The 17,223-nt window shown below is 40.9% G+C and overlaps 1 non-coding gene across 1 annotated transcript; it reads right to left on the bottom strand.

Moving 5' to 3' along the window:
- Positions 1–14,347: 14,347 nt before the first annotated feature.
- On the bottom strand, positions 14,348–14,454 carry LOC148295692 (small nucleolar RNA R71). The gene has a single exon (XR_015834973.1). It is a non-coding gene; the product is annotated as a small nucleolar RNA R71 (small nucleolar RNA).
- Between the last annotated feature and the right edge of the window lie 2,769 nt (positions 14,455–17,223).

The raw sequence follows: 17,223 nt of genomic DNA on the forward strand, positions 1-17,223 counted from the left end.
ACCACTCTGGAGATGGCGTAGCTAGAGGTGCTGAGAGACGTATTCCTGGAAGCAAATATAATTTTCCCTGGAGTTGGTGGATTTAGATGTCATTTTGGGGATGGTTTGGTTAGCCAAGCACTATGCCTCCGTAGGTTGTTTTCGGAAAGAGGTCATGTTCCGTAGTCCCGGACGACCTGAGGGGACGTGTTGTGAGCGCAGAGTCCTTCCATCTTGCCTAAATTCAGCTATGATGGCAAGACAGTTGCTCAGGAAAGGATGTTCAGGATATTTAGTGCAAATTATCAATACCCGGGATAATGGATTGAGGTTGGAGGATATTCCAGTGGTACAGGAATTGCCAAATGTGCTTTCGGAGGATCTCAAGGTTTACTACCTCACTGAGAGATTGAGTTCATTGTTGAGCTCGTTCCGGGTACGAACCCCAATCCTTAGGCACCGTACAGAATGACACCAGCAGAGTTAAGGGAGTTAAAGACTCAATTACAGGAGCTGGTGGATAAGGGTTTCATCTGACCCAGTTCCTCACCATGGGGCGCTCCAGTAGTGTTGGTAAAGAAGGATGGCACCATGAGATTGTGTATCGACTACAGGCAGTGGAATAAGGGCACAGTAAGGAATCGGTATCCGTAACCTCGGATAGATGATCTGTTTGATCAGCTGAAGGGTGCCAAGGTAATTGCTAAGATTGATCTGAGATCTAAATATCATCAGTTACCGATTAGAGAGGAAGTTGTGGCTAAGATAGCTTTTCGGACGAGGTATGGGCACTATGAGTTCCTGGTGATGCCATTTGGATTAACTAGCGTACCAGCTGAGTCTATGGATCTCATGAACAGAGTGTTTCGATGTTACTCGGATCGTTTTGTGATTGTGTTCATAGACATCTTGGTATACTAGGCGCATATGAAGCACTTGGAAAGTGTGCTGACGACTTTGAGGCAGAAACAGTTGTATGCCAAGTTCAGCAAGTGTCAGTTTTGGTTGGACAGAGTGAACTTCTTCGAGCACGTGATTTCTGCAGAGGGTATTTTTGTGGATCTCCAGAAAGTTGAGGCAGTAATGAATTGGCCACGACCAACCAATGTTACTGAGATATGGAGTTTCCTGGGGTTAACAGGTTACTATCGTCGCTTTGTGGAGGGTTTCTCTACTATAGAGACAGCTCTCACTCGTTTGACAAGAAAATGCATCATTTTGGAATGGTCAGATGAGTGTGAAGAGAGTTTTAACAAACTCAAGAACATGTTGACCACCGCTCCGGTATTAACACTTCCGGACGAGACAGGAAACTTCGTAAAATACAGTGACGTGTCCCGACAAGGATTAGGTTGTGTGCTGATGCAGCATGGTAGGGTAATTGCTTATGCTTCTAGGCAACTTAGGAAGCATGAGTTGAACTATCCTACTCATGATTTGGATCTTGCCGCAGTAGTGTTTGCCCTAAAAGTTTGGCAACACTATTTTATGGGGAAACGTACTAGATTTTCAAGGATCTTAAGAGTTTGAAGTATCTGTTCACCCAGAGGAAACTAAACCTGAGGAAAAGATATGGTTAGAGTTGAATAAAGATTATGATTGTACTATTGAGCATCACCTAAGAAGAGCTAATGTGGTAGATGATGCCCTCAGCAGGAAGTCCTCGGGATTGGTAGCTCATGTTCCAAGGAGGTATTTGCCACTGTTGGTGGAGATGAGGAAATTGAGAATTGGGCTAGTTATGGATGATCAGGAAGCACTGTTAGATACTCTCAATGTGAAGCGATTAAGTAAAGCCCAGTCTCAAGCTCCATTAGTTTCTGCACTAAGATTAGAGGTTGAGAATGGCACCAGGACAGATTACTGAGTGAGGAATGGTGGAGCATTGATGGTAGGATTGTATGTTCCTGAGGATGGGACTTCGGAAAGAGAAATCCTCGAGGGAGCCCACGGATCAACTTTTATCATGCACTCAAGTAGCACCAAGATGTATGGTACTCTGAGGAAACATTATTGATGGCCTTTCGTGAAGGAAGAGAAAGCAGAGTACATCAGTGAGTGCCTAGTGTGTCAGCAAGTCAAGGCAGAAAGGCAAAAAACCATCAGGATTGTCGCAACCACTTTCGATTCCCGAGTGGAAATGAGAGCACATTACTATGGATTTTGTGTTCAAGCTTCCTCGGACATAGAGTAAACATGATGGAGTATGGGAAGCTGTGGATAGACTTATTAAGTCAGGTCACTTTCTGCCAGTGAGAGCGAACTATACTTTAAATAAACTGGCTAAGATCTTTTTAGATGAGATGGTGAGACTCCATGGGGTACCAGTATCTATTGTTTCCGATAGAGGTCCTCGGATCACGTCCCGTTTTTGGACGAAGTTACATGAGGCATTGGGACCCAGCTGCGGTTTAGTACTGCATTTCATCCCCAGACAGATGATCAGTCTGAGAGAACGATTCAAACCTTAGAAGATATGTAGAGAGCATGTGCATTGCAGTTTTGAGGAGATTGGAATGAGAAATTGCCACTCATGGAGTTTGCTTATAATAACAGCTTTCAAGCGAGTATAGGGATGTCTCCATTTGATGCATTGTATGGAAAACAGTGTAGAACGCCTTTGTATTGGGATAAAGTGGGCGAGCACAGGTTATATGTATCTGAGGATGTTGAAAGGACAAAGAAACAAGTAGAATTAATCAGAGAAAGGCTCAAGGCAGTTCAGGATCGACAAAAGAGTTATGCAGATAACCGGAGAAAAGATCTTCAGTTTGAGGTTGGTGTTTGGGTATTTCTGAAATTGTCGCCTTGGAAAGGCGTAGTGAGATTTGGGAAGCGAGGAAAACTAAGCCCTCGTTATATTGGGCCATACAAGATTGTGGAGCGTGTGGGCCCAGTAGCTTATAGACTTGCCTTGGCAGCAGATCTTTTCCGTTTACATGACGTGTTCCACGTATCTATACTCCGAAAGTATATTTCAGACTCATCCCATGTCTTGGAAGAACAACCCATAAAGTTGAAGAATGATTTGACCGGCCTGTTCAGATTATGGATTGGAAGATGCAAGTGCTTCGATCCAGAGAGATTCCCCTAGTGAAGGTTTTGTGGAAGAGTCATGACGTGGAGGAGACAACTGGGGAACCGAAAGTGCAGTTGCGGTCCCAGTATCCCTACCTCACGAGTCATAGATACGTAATTTCGAGGACGAAATTTTCGTAAGGGGGGTAGATTGTAACAACCCAAACCTTAATTATTATTTAACTATTAATTTAATGAAGGAAAAGACTAAATTACCCTCGGATTAATTTATTAGGTTTTAAGTTGACTTGTTGACCGGGAAAGAATTTGGAAAATCCATTTGTACCATTGCGTAGAGCACGAAGAAACGAGTCCGTAGACACGTAGTGGGCTCAAATCCGAGTCGTATTGAAGAAAATACGATCAAAATACGAAAAAGGACAAAATTGAAATTTTGGAAAAAATCAGATTTTAAAATCAGATTACCTCTTTTTCTCTCCTCATTCTCTTCTTCCTCGCGCAAACCCCCCTACCCATTACTGTTCATTCAAACCAGCCCAACCACCACCCGCCTCCACCAAACCGCACCGGACCGGCCAAGACCTGACCGGCGTCGCACCCACAGCCGCTCCGACCTTCCTCCTGCCTCCGCCGACGCCACAGCCACCGGAAACAGCCCGGAATTGGCTGGTTTTTCTCCGAATTTCAAGCCTCTCGTTCTCCCTCCTCCGGCCACCAAATCAGTCGAGTAAGGTATGGTTTTTCGACTGATTTTCATGCTCTAGCTGTTGGTTGGGTAGATTTTCAGAGATTTTGAAGTTTGATAGGTCGATTTTTGAATTGAGTTTCTGCCTGTTTTGTGTTGCCATTTTCAGTCACTTCCGTCCATTTTTTGGCCATAGTCCAAGAACAAAACTGATTCCAAATAGGGTGTATTACTTAGGCTAGGAGGTTGGGCCGGCGGTTTGGAGATTTTCCAGCCGCCGGAATTTACTATGCACACCCACGCGCTGTCGGCGCATGGGCGGCGCGTGGACCTGGTAACAGGAGCCACTCTTGATCCTAGAATAATCCTCGTACCCTCACGAGCGCGTAGGATTTCGCGGATCTCAATTCGGATAACGTTTGAACCCCGAACGGATCTCGCATAGTGTGCGATTTCCGGGTTCAATACGTTCAGACAGTTGGATCCTAGCCAAACTGGAGTATGTTGACCTAGGTAATTTCAGGATCTTGTAGGATTCGACGAATCGTCAATCGGAGTCCCGGATACTCCGAAAAGGCCAACCCTAGGGCGAGGTTTACGGAAAATCGTTCGTCAGTCCGATCGTGCGATCGTGAGCAATCCGACCGTCCGATTGAGACCAAACTCTTGGGACTTGTGTCCTAGGCCTATTGGAACCTCTAGGAACGATCGGATCGGAATTCTGAGGTCGTGGACCCCACAGGGTCCCGAGTTGACTTTTTGGGACTTTTTCACTTTTGAGTCCCTAGGTACTTCTAAAGCGTGTCCACTGAGAAGAAAAGCTAATGTGGGCATAGGAATGACTTTTAAGGTGATGCACGCACTTTTGGGAGCCGGGGGTCAGGGTTTGTAATTTAAAATTATATTACTGAGCAGAGTTTTTAATAAAATATTATGATGGTTATACAGGCACCCGGGCACCAGGTGACCCGCAGGAGGGACCTTCAAAAGGTCCAGCTAGCTCAGAGTATCTGTGAGTGGACCGTTTTGTTTTCATAAATGAATTTATGCAGTTTAATCTTATTATCTGATCTTGAATAAGTTTTACTGAATATGGCTTTCCTAGCATGACTTGATAGATTTAAATATTGCTGGTTATTTATGCGCTGCCTAGTGGAACATTTAAAAAGGGATTTGGAAAGTTAGAACAGAGGTATTATCATATTAAATGGCAGCAAGATTTAAGGAATAGTTTTATGAGCAGTTTTATAAACTTTAATCTTTTTCAGTATTATATATATATATATATATATATATATACATTTATTTTAAGCCACCATAGGTACCCAAGGTTGCCTTCAGTATAAAAATGTTGCCTCGGAAATAAAGTTGCCTTCGGAATAAAATTATGTTGCCTTCGGTATTATTGATGTCGACGGACATCCTATTGCCTTCGGGTAGGTCAGCATGCCTGACACAGCCCCACGAGTCTCGGGGATGCTCGAACCGTGTGGTGCTAGGATTGCGGATTGCGGCTTGGGTGACTTTGTGTTTCCCAAGGTCTGCTAGGGTGTGTCACTCCGGTGGCATAAGGACGGAATTGACGGATTATATGAAATTGACGGATTAGAAGGAATTGACGGAAACTAAAGGAATTGACGGAATTATAAATGGGTACACTTAGGTGGTAGTTTTAAAGGTTGATTTCAATGCTTTCAATGATTTAATATTTGATCAAGTATGTGATTGATTATATATATATATATATATATATATACGAATGCAGTGTTTCCAGTACGAGTATTTATATAAGGAAATGGGTTAGTTTTATAATTGTTTTTACAGTGGGGTTAGTATGTTCGTATGCTATATTTTTTCTAAACTTTGTTTTGGGTCCACTCACCCTTTTAATGTTTTGCGCCCCCAGGCAGTAGTCGTGCATCAGTGCGCCACCACCGGGCCGAGTCCACCTTCCGCTACTTCCCTTGACAACGTAGGGTTTTGATTAGTTGTGTTTAATTTGTAACCTACTCTGTATAAATGCTCTGATATTGCCCTAGAACACATGTCTAACTGTTAGTATGTATTTATTTGTATGCTGGCAGTTGGTGTATATTTTTTATATGCATGTTTCACAGGTGTAACTTTGGGATTAGTCTAATTGCAGGGGAGACTCTGCTAATTTGTTTTGGCAGAAGTCAAACCCCATTTTAAAGTGAAAGTTGGCAAGAAAGGGCAATTAGGTCAATTGTGTCTGGCACTTGCCAGGTGTCGGACATGCACAGGGTCTGGCTCGGATTCCAAAGTGGAATTTCGGTCGGGTCCTGTCACCAAAACTTGGGCAACATCATAATATGGTGGGAGGAGTCATTTGGTTAGTTTTGAGGGAAATCCGATCTCTAGAACTATGGAATACACCAACCACTCCGATTAGGAACGAACTGCCTTTGAACATAAATTGTCCAATTTCTTACACCTATTGATTTCGGATCGAGCCCAAAACTTGGGCAACATCATAATATGGTGGGAGAAGTCATTTGGTTAAGTTTGAGTGAAATCCGATCTCTAGAACTACCCAAAACACCAACCACTCCAATTAGGAAAGAACTGCCTTCGAACTTGAATTGTCCAATTTCTTACACCTATTGATTTCGGATCGAGCCCAAAACTTGGGCAACATCATAATATGGTGAGAGGAGTCGTTTGGTTAAGTTTGAGTGAAATCCGATCTCTAGAACTACCCAAAACACCAACCACTCCAATTAGGAACGAACTGCCTTTGAACTTGAATTGTCCAATTTCTTACACCTATTGATTTCGGAATGAGCCCAAAACTTGGGCAACATCATAATATGGTGGGAGGAGTTATTTAGTTAAGTTTGAGTGAAATCCGATCTCTAGAACTACCCAAAACACCAACCACTCCAATTAGGAACGAACTGCCGTCGAACTTGAATTGTCCAATTTCTTACACCTATTGATTTCGGATCGAGCCCAAAACTTGGGCAACATCATAATATGGTGGGAGGAGTCATTTGGTTAAGTTTGAGTGAAATCCGATCTCTAGAACTACCCAAAACACCAACCACTCCAATTACGAACGATCTGCCTTTGAACTCGAATTATCCAATTTCTTACACCTATTGATTTCGGATTGAGCCCAAAACCTGGGCAACATCACAATATGGTGGGAGGAGTCATTTAGGTAAGTTTGAGTGAAATCCGATCTATAGAACTACCCAAAACACCAACCACTCCAATTAGGAACGAACTGCCGTTGAACTTGAATTGTCCAATTTCTTCAACCTATTGATTTCGGATCGAGCCCAAAACCTGGGTAACATCATAATATGGTGGCAGGAGTCATTTGGTTAAGTTTGAGTGAAATCCGATCTCTAAAACTACCCAAAACACCAACCACTCCAATTAGGAACGAACTACCGTTGAATTTGAATTGCCCAATTTCTTATACCTATTGATTTCGGATCGAGCCCAAAACATGGGCAACATCATAATATGGTGGGAGGAATCATTTGGTTAAGTTTGAGTGAAATCCGATATCTAGAACTACCCAAAACACCAACCACTCCAATTAGGAACGAACTGCCGTTGAACTTGAATTGTCCAATTTCTTATACCTATTGATATCGGATCGAGCCCAAAACTTGGGCAACATTATAATATGGTGGGAGTAGTCATTTGGTTAAGTTTGAGTGAAATCCGATCTCTAGAACTACCCAAAACACCAACCACTCCAATTAGGAACGAACTGCCTGCGAACTTGAATTGTCCAATTTCTGACACCTATTGATTTCGGATCGAGCCCAAAACCTGGGCAACATCATAATATAGTGGGAGGAGTCATTTGGTTAGGTTTCAGTGAAATCCGATCCCTAGAACTACCCAAAACACCAACCACTCCAATTAGGAACGAACTGCCTTCGAACTTGAATTGTCCAATTTCTTGCACCTATTGATTTCGGATCGAGCCCAAAACTTGGTCAACATCATAATATGGTGGGAGGAGTCATTTGGTTAAGTTTGAGCGAAATCCGATCTCTAGAACTACCCAAAACACCAACCACTCCAATTTGGAACGATCTGCCATTGAACTTGAATTGTCCAATTTCTTACGCCTATTGATATCGGAATGAGCCCAAAACTTGGGCAACATCATAATATGGTGGGAGGAGTCATTTAGTTAAGTTTGAGTGAAATCCGATCTCTAGAACTACCCAAAACACCAACCACTCCAATTAGGAACGAATTGCCATTGAACTTGAATTGTCAAATTTCTTATACCTATTGATATCGGATCGAACCCAAAACTTGGGCAACATCATAATATGCCGGGAGGAGTCATTTGGTTAAGTTTGAGTGAAATCTGATCTCTAGAACTACCCAAAACACCAACAACTCCAATTAGGAACGAACTGCCTTTGAACTTGAATTGTCCAATTTCTTACACCTATTGATTTCGGATCGAGCCCAAAACTTGGGCAACATCATAATATGGTGGGAGGAGTCATTTGGTTGAGTTTGAGTGAAATCCGATCTCTAGAACTATGGAATACACCAACCACTCCGATTAGGAACGAACTGCCTTTGAACATAAATTGTCCAAGGCCCTCTTTAGAGAAAGTTATACAAGTTTTGGCAACTTAAGGTCAAATTCGGCAGCATCTGCGTTACTGGGCCAAAAATGACATTTGAAGGGCTTTCCAATTTTTCCTTGAGCTGGGCTGCATATGCTTGGAAAGATAATTCAAAGAGCTTCAAGATCCAGATTTTTCCAGATTTTGTAGGAGGGAAGATCAAGCCCAAAACAAGCCCACAAGCTGACTGCAATGAAGTCAATTCCAGTCTATTTTCGGCAGTCAACTTGCAAGGCCCAAAATGTACACTTGTATTGCTCAGATGGGAAGACATTGTTCATAGAGGTTGTTCCAATGGGTGTCTAGTATAACATATCCAAATTTCAGCCCAATTGAACATATCTAGAGTCCTCAGCCCATCCAACACTGAACCCTGCTCAGGAGGATTCGTTTTTCCAGTAACACATGTGCTGCAAAAGAACTTTATTAGCCAGCAACAAAGACTAGCAGCACATGGGTTGGCAGCAAATAAAGAGCCAAAGCTCCATGCTAAAAGAAGAAACCAGCAATCACATGTGAAGAAAGCTTGAGGTGCAACAAAAGAAGTATGGGATGGAGTTGATTCCAACCACACTAACATAGGCAAGATGAAGTGGGAGTTATGGGTTGTATTAAAGGAGGAATGGTGGTGTTGGAATTCATCATGATGTTCCTCCCTCTTAGCCCTATAAATAGAGAAGTCTACAAGCTTCATAAAGCACACTCCAAGGGGGGGAGCTCTCAAACACTTCTCTAGAGCTCCCTTCCCTTCTCTCCCTCAAATTCTCTTAGTTTCCTTTCAAGTTGTCAATTGTTGTAACAAAATGATTTTACTAAATTTTCCTTCAAGTTTTCAAGTTCTACTTTAATTTTATTTGTAATGTACATTCTTTCTTAAGTATTCAAGTTTAATTAGTTTCCAAGTTTCAATTATGGTTTATGTTCTTATTCATTATGCTTATAAGTTAATATGCTAGTTTAAATGATTGATCACCATTTAGGCTTGCATGTTAGCTATCTTGGTTTGAATTAATAGTAGACACCATGCTTTAATTCGAATTGAACTATGAATAGGAAGAGTATGTATGGACATTCGACAACAGGGATTAGATACATGCTTGGTTGTTTAAATTGTTCTTCTATGCTTAATGGGTTCCTAATGCTTAATTTTAGGTTAGACAACAAATGATCAAATTAGGGAATTAGGAACACAAGGTTATGACCAAACACCATGGCTTAATCATACTTTAGCTAGAATCAATCCGTTAATCTAATTGAACTTGGGAACTTATCTACTTGAGTTATTTTATTTTCTTTCTTTCTTGTTTTATTTATTTTCTTTCTTGTTCTTCTGTTTTGTATAGGAAAACTGAATTGGATTATTCAATCACCAATCCCTGTGGAATCGACCTCGCACTTACATATGCTATACTACCGAACGGCTCGTGCACTTGCGAGTATCACAAGTTGAGGATGCAGTTGAATCCATTTTGGTGCAGCTGAATCGACGCAACAAATTTTTGGCGCCGTTGCCGGGGAATTGGTAACATTGTTAGATTCTATTTGGTTTTCCTACTTTATTTTATTTTTTTTCTTAACTGGACAGTTTCATGTTTTAAAGTTAATGACGTTAATGGACAAGTTGTGTTTGTAGTCCAACAGAAAAGGACAATTGCCCAACAAGCAAGAGAACTGGGTTTAAGTCCCAGCTTACACAACCCATTGGTGTTTCTTGCTCTGAAGCATGGAATTGGATGTGTGTTGATTTTCCTTTTCATCTTAGTTTTTATTTCCTAATCCTTTTAATTCCATTTCAAGTTTGTGTGTTGGTTTTAGCAATTTATGACAGCTTAATAAAAATGGAGAGAGATGGCAACCTCAATCATAAGAATGGGAAGTGTGTGTTGAGTGAAATCCGATATGAAGAACTACTCAAAACACCAACCACTCCAATTAGGAATGAACTGCCTTTGAACATGAATTGTCCAATTTCTTACACCTATTGATTTCGGATCGAGTCCAAAGCTTGGGCAACATCATAACATGGTGGGAGGAGTCATTTGGTTAGTTTTGAGTGAAATCTGATCTCTAGAACTATGGAATACACCAACCACTCCGATTAGGAACGAACTGCCTTTGAACATAAATTGTCCAATTTCTTACACCTATTGATTTCGGATCGAGCCCAAAAGTTGGGCAACATCATAATATGGTGGGAGGAGTCGTTTGGTTAGTTTTGAGGGAAATCTGATCTCTAGAACTATGGAATACACCAACCACTCCGATTAGGAACGAGCTGCCTTTGAACATAAATTGTCCAATTTCTTACACCTATTGATTTCGGATCGAGCCCAAAACTTGGGCAACATCATAATATGGTGGGAGGAGTCATTTGGTTAAGTTTGAGTGAAATCCGATCTCTAGAACTTCCCAAAACACCAACCACTCGAATTAGGAACGAACTGCCTTGGAACTTGAATTGTCCAATTTCATACACCTATTGATTTCGGACCGAGCCCAAAACTGGGGCAACATCATAATATGGTGGGAGGAGTCATTTGGTTAAGTTTGAGTGAAATCCGATCTCTAGAACTACCCAAAACACCAACCACTCCAATTAGGAACGAACTGCCGTTGAACTTGAATTGTCCAATTTCTTATACCTATTGATTTCGGATCGAGCCCAAAACTTGGGCAAAATCATAATATGGTGGGAGGAGTCATTTGGTTAAGTTTGAGTGAAATATGATCTCTAGAACTACCCAAAACACCAACAAGTCCAATTAGGAACAAACTGTCGTTGAACTTGAATTGTCCAATTTCTTATACCTATTGATTTCGGATCGAGACAAAAACTTGGGCAACATCATAATATGGTGGGAGGAGTCATTTGGTTAAGTTTGAGCGAAATACGATCTCTAGAACTACCCAAAACAGCAACCACTCCAATTACGAACGATCTGCCTTTGAACTTGAATTGCCCAATTTCTTACACCTATTGATTTCGGATTGAGCCCAAAACTTGGGCGACATCATAATACGGTGGGAGGAGTCATTTGGTTAGTTTTGAGTGAAATCCGATCTCTAGAATTATGGAATAGACCAACCACTACGATTAGGAACGAACTGCCTTTGAACATAAATTGTCCAATTTCTTACACCTATTGATTTCGGATCGAGCCCAAAACTTGGGCAACATCATAATACGGTGGGAGGAGTCATTTGGATAAGTTTAAGTGAAATCCGATCTCTAGAACCACCCAAAACACCAACCACTCCAATTTCGAACGAACTGCCGTTGAACTTGAATTGTGTAATTTCTTATACCTATTGATTTCGGATCGAGCCCAAAACTTGGGCAAAATCATAACATGGTGGGAGGAGTCATTTGGTTATGTTTGAGTGAAATCCGATCTCTAGAACTACCCAAAACACCAATGATCGGTTCATAATTGTATATCATTTTGTACCCTTCTAGCTTATGATTTGGTTATGATATTGAGTTAAACTTGTGCTTTTAATCCGTTTTCTGTTTTGATAAGTCCATAATTTCGTACACTTGCTTGCCTTCTTTACTTAGTGATTTTGCTTAGTTTCTCTTTATTTTGAGTCACTTACCTCTGTTTGTGTGTTTTGTAGGTTAAGATAGCAAGAGATCACATTTGATGCAATCCATGCATGTTAAGGGCTGATTGGGATAAGAGCAAGAGCTTAAAGACAAAACCAAAGTTGGGCCACACTTCTTGTCAGTCCAGTTTCGTAAGTCACCTTGCAGGTCTCATTTCAGCAATCTGCACAATTCGGATGAGGAGACATTCTTCATAGAAGTTGTTCAATTGGGTGTCTAGTATAACATATCCAAAATTTGAGCCCCATTGGATAAGTTTTGAAACCTCTGGCCTTCCTACACCAAGTCTGGTTCAGAAGACTCGTTTTTGTTCAACAACCAAAAGAAGACCACATGGGTTGGCAGCAAAAGGTAGCCACAATTGATCACCTTTGATCCCATGTGAAGAAAGCTTGAGGTGCAGCAAAAGAAGTATGGGATGGGATTGATTCCAACCACACTAACATAGACAAGATGAAGTGGGAGTTATGGGTTGTATTAAATGAGGAATGGTGGTGTTGGATTTCATCATGATGTTCCTCCCTCTTAGCCCTATAAATAGAGGAGTCTTCAAGCTACAAAATTCACTTTAGCCATCCTCCACACTTCCATCATCCAGAAATCATCCTCATACATTCCCACAACCCCAAACACTCAAGCAATCAACCCAATACTCTAAACTGCCCCAAAATCACCAAAACAGCTCCAGAAAACCTCCCTTCCATTTCCCTACGAATTTCCTCTTTCTCAGCCATCACCACTCACTCAAGCTCATCTCAAATCACCTCCATATTCTTCATACATCCTTCTAGACGTGGAGAAGCTCTTGGAGAAGCATTGGACACTACAAGAACTTCAGAAAAGGGTTTTTCTACTCTTATGGCATTCATTATGTTTTCCCATTTCTATTTTAGTTTCTTTTCCATTATGAGTAGCTAAATCCATAACTAGGGCTTCGATGTAACCTAACATGAATATTCTGGGTTTATAAGTTTGGAGTTTCAAGTTTGATTCATGATTCATGTTCTTATTCATTATGCTTATAAGTTAACATGCTTGTTTGAATGATTGATCACCATTAGAACTTATTTGTTAACTATCTTGGTTTGAATTAAGAGTAGACACCATGCTTTAATTCGAATTGAACTATGAATAGGAAAAGTATGTATGGACATTCGACAACAGGGATTAGATACATGCTTGGTTGTTTAAATTGTTCTTCTATGCTTAATGGGTTCCTAATGCTTAATTTTAGGTTAGACAACAAATGATCAAATTAGGGAATTAGGAACACAAGGTTAGGACCAAACACCATGGCCTAATCATACTTTAGCTAGAATCAATCTTTGAATCTGAATTAGACTTGTTACTTGACTCCATATAACCCAGAATTGAATTGTTATGGTGATTCGAATGCCCTAGTCTCCAAATCTGTTTTCCAACTCTTAAAACCACTCTTTGTTACACTTGTTTATTTGCTTTCATTTGCAATTTCAGTTTGCTCACTTCCTTTCACAATCACTATCACTCTCACTTTAATTTCTGTTTTAGACTTAACTTCCTAACTTCTTGAATTCGGTAATATACGTACATAACTAATTTGAACTTCTCAGTCTTCGTGGGTACGACCTCGTACTTGTCTTGCTATATTACTAATTGCCCTGTACAATTGCGAGTTAACATAATAATTAACAACAAATTTTGGAGCCGTTGCCGGGGACTGAACGAAAGTTCTTCCCTGGTTATGTGCCCAAGGTTACCCTATTCTTTTTAGTGTTTCTAATTAATCTAATTTTCTGTTTCAGGTAGTTTATGTCTAAAAGACCGTTCCTTGAACAAGTGAGGTCTTCGTTCCAACGCTCCAGATCTTTGAACGCAGGACCATCGTTGCAACCCAACCGAGTGATCTCTGAAGTTCATAATCGTCTAGAAAGAGAGTTGTCAACTGCAAAAGAGCAAGCTCTTGCCACATTTACAAGTATTGCTCTCCACACTGAACTTCCTGGTTCTTCACCTTCAAATTCGGAAGCAAGTTCAGACCAAGAAGAAGAAGAAGAGATGGTTGCCAATGAGTTCATGGGAGAACTTGATATCCCAACAATTCCAGCATCTCCTTCAAGCATTTTGCTGCCCACTGTAGCTCGAAATTATGAGCTTAAATCTTCTCATCTTAATATGCTGCCTTCCTTTTATGGTTTACCTAATGAAGATCCATTAACTCATATAAAGGATATTTTTAATGTTGTGAGTTCTTTTCCCTTGACAGGTGTGACAGAAGATCAACTTCGAATGAGAGTGTTTCCATACACTTTGAAGGATAAGGCGAAATATTGGTTGAATTCTTTGAAGCCTGGTTCACTCACTACATGGGCTGCCATTCAAAAAAAGTTCTTGGAGAAATACTTCTCCACGCAAAAGACCGACATGCTTAGGGATAAGATCTTGTTATTTGCACAGCAAGATGATGAATCGTTTTGTGAAGCATGGGAGAGATTCAATGGGCTGCTCAACCAATGTCCTCATCATGGGATTCCATTGAAGCTTCAAATGCGTATGTTTTATGAAGGACTAACCCCTTCTAGTCATAATATAGTCACCAATTTTGCAGGTGGTTCTTTTAAAACCAAAACTCCAGAAGAAACATACGAACTCTTTGAGGAGATAGCAATGGAGACCCAACATACGGATACAAGAGGTAAACGTGTTATTAGTGGTTCTAATGATGCTTCTAGTGTGCAGATTTCAAAACTAGAACAAAAGCTAGATGCTCTTCTTGCATTAAACTCAAGAAGCCATCCGAAGGAAGTGTGTAGTATTTGCGAAACTCCTGACCATGCTACCATAGCTTGTCCACTTGGGGCTGGATATCCAGAATTTGTGCTAGAGCAAGCTAAGTTGGTAAATTCCTACAACCAAGGTCCAAGAAATGATCCATACTCTCAAAGTTATAATCCAGGTTGGAGGAATCATCCAAACTTTTCATGGAGGAATACTCAGAATCAAGCCAATCCCCCTTCATTCCAAAAGCCACAACAAACATCATCATTGGAGGATAAAGTTAAGCAGATGGCAATCAACCAATCCAATTTCCAGCAAACTACACAAGCTGCCATTGCCAAATTGGAAGTTCAAATAGGCTAATTAGCTGCTGGAAGTTCAAATAGGCCAATTAGGAACAAACTGCCTTCGAACATGAATTGTCCAATTTCTTACACCTATTGATTTTGGATCGAGCCCAAAACTTGGGCAACATCATAATATGGTGGGAGGAGTCATTTGGTTAAGTTTGAGTGAAATCCGATCTCTAGAACTACCCAAAACACCAACCACTCCAATTAGGAACGAACTGCCGTTGAATTTGAATTGTCCAATTTCTTATACCTATTGATTTCGGATCGAGCCCAAAACTTGGGCAACATCAAAATACGGTGGGAGGAGTCATTTGGTTAAGTTTGAGTGAAATCCGATCTCTAGAACTACCCAAAACACCAACCACTCCAATTCGGAACCAACTGCCGTTGAACTTGAATTGTCCAATTTCTTATACCTATTGATTTCGGATCGAGCACAAAACTTGGGCAACATCATAATATGGTGGGAGGATTCATTTGGTTAGTTTAGAGTGAAATCGGATCTCTAGAACTATGGAATACATCAACCAGTCCGCTTAGGAACGAACTGCCGTTGAACTTGAATTGTCCAATTTCTTACACCTATTGATTTCGGATCAAGCCCAAAACTTGTGCAACATCATAATATGGTGGGAGGAGTCATTTGGTTAGTTTTTAGTGAAATCCGATCTCTAGAACTATGGAATACACCAACCAGTCCGATTAGGAACGAACTGCCTTTGAACATAAATTGTCCAATTTCTTATACCTATTGATTTCGGATCGAGCCCAAAACTTGGGCAACATCATAATATGGTGGGAGGAGTGATTTGGTTAGTTTTGAGTGAAATCCGGTCTCTAGAACTATGGAATACACCAACCAGTCCGATTAGGAACGAACTGCCTTTGAACATAAATTGTCCAATTTCTTATACCTATTGATTTCGGATCGAGCCCAAAACTTGGGCAACATCAGAATATGGTGGGAGGAGTCATTTGGTTAAGTTTGAGTGAAATCCGATCTCTAGAACTACCCAAAACACCAACCACTCCAATTAGCAACGAACTGCCTTTGAACTTGAATTGTCCAATTTCTTACACCTATTGATTTCGGATCAAGCCCAAAACATGGGCATCGTCATAATATGGTGGAAGGAGTCATTTGGTTAAGTTTGAGTGAAATCCGATCTCTAGAACTTCCCAAAACACCAACCACTCCAATTAGGAACGAACTGCCTTTGAACTTGAATTGTCCAATTTCTTACACCTATTGATTTCGGATCAAGCCCAAAACTGGGGCAACATCATAATATGGTGGGAGGAGTCATTTGGTTAAGTTTGAGTGAAATCCGATCTCTAGAACTACCCAAAACACCAACCACTCCAATTAGGAACGAACTGCCGTTGAACATGAATTGTCCAATTTCTTATACCTATTGACTTCGGATCTAGCCCAAAACTTGGGCATCATCGTAATATGGTGGAAGGAGTCATTTGGTTAAGTTTGAGTGAAATCCGATCTCTAGAACTACCCAAAATACCAACCACTCCAATTAGGAACGAACTGCCTTTGAACTTGAATTGTCCAATTTTTTACACCTATTGAGTTCAAATCGAGCCCAAAACTTGGGCAACATCATAATATGGTGGGAGGAGTCATTTGGTTAGTTTTGAGTGAAATCCGATCTCTAGAACTATGGAATACACCAACCAGTCCGATTAGGAACGAACTGCTGTTGAACATAAATTGTCCAATTTCTTATACCCATTGAATTCTAATCGAGCCCAAAACTTGGGCAACATCATAATATGGTGGGAGGAGTCATTCGGTTAAGTTTGAGTGAAATCCAATCTCTAGAACTTTCCAAAACACCAACCACTCCAATTAGGAACGAACTGCCTTTGAACTTGAATTGTCCAATTTCTTACACCTATTGATTTCGGATCGAGCCCAAAACTGGGACAACATCATAATATGGTGGGAGGAGTCATTTGGTTAAGTTTGGGTGAAATCCGATCTCTAGAACTACCCAAAACACCAACCACTCCAATTAGGAACGAACTGCCTTCGAACATGAATTGTCCAATTTCTTGCACCTATTGATTTCGGATCGAGCCCAAAACTTGGGCAACATCATAATACGGTGGGAGGAGTCATTTGGTTAGTGTTGAGTGAAATCCGATCTCTAG

The sequence above is a fragment of the Prunus avium genome, chromosome 3, assembly GCF_965620075.1.
Source record: "Prunus avium chromosome 3, drPruAviu1.hap1.1, whole genome shotgun sequence".
Taxonomy (NCBI): domain Eukaryota; kingdom Viridiplantae; phylum Streptophyta; class Magnoliopsida; order Rosales; family Rosaceae; genus Prunus; species Prunus avium.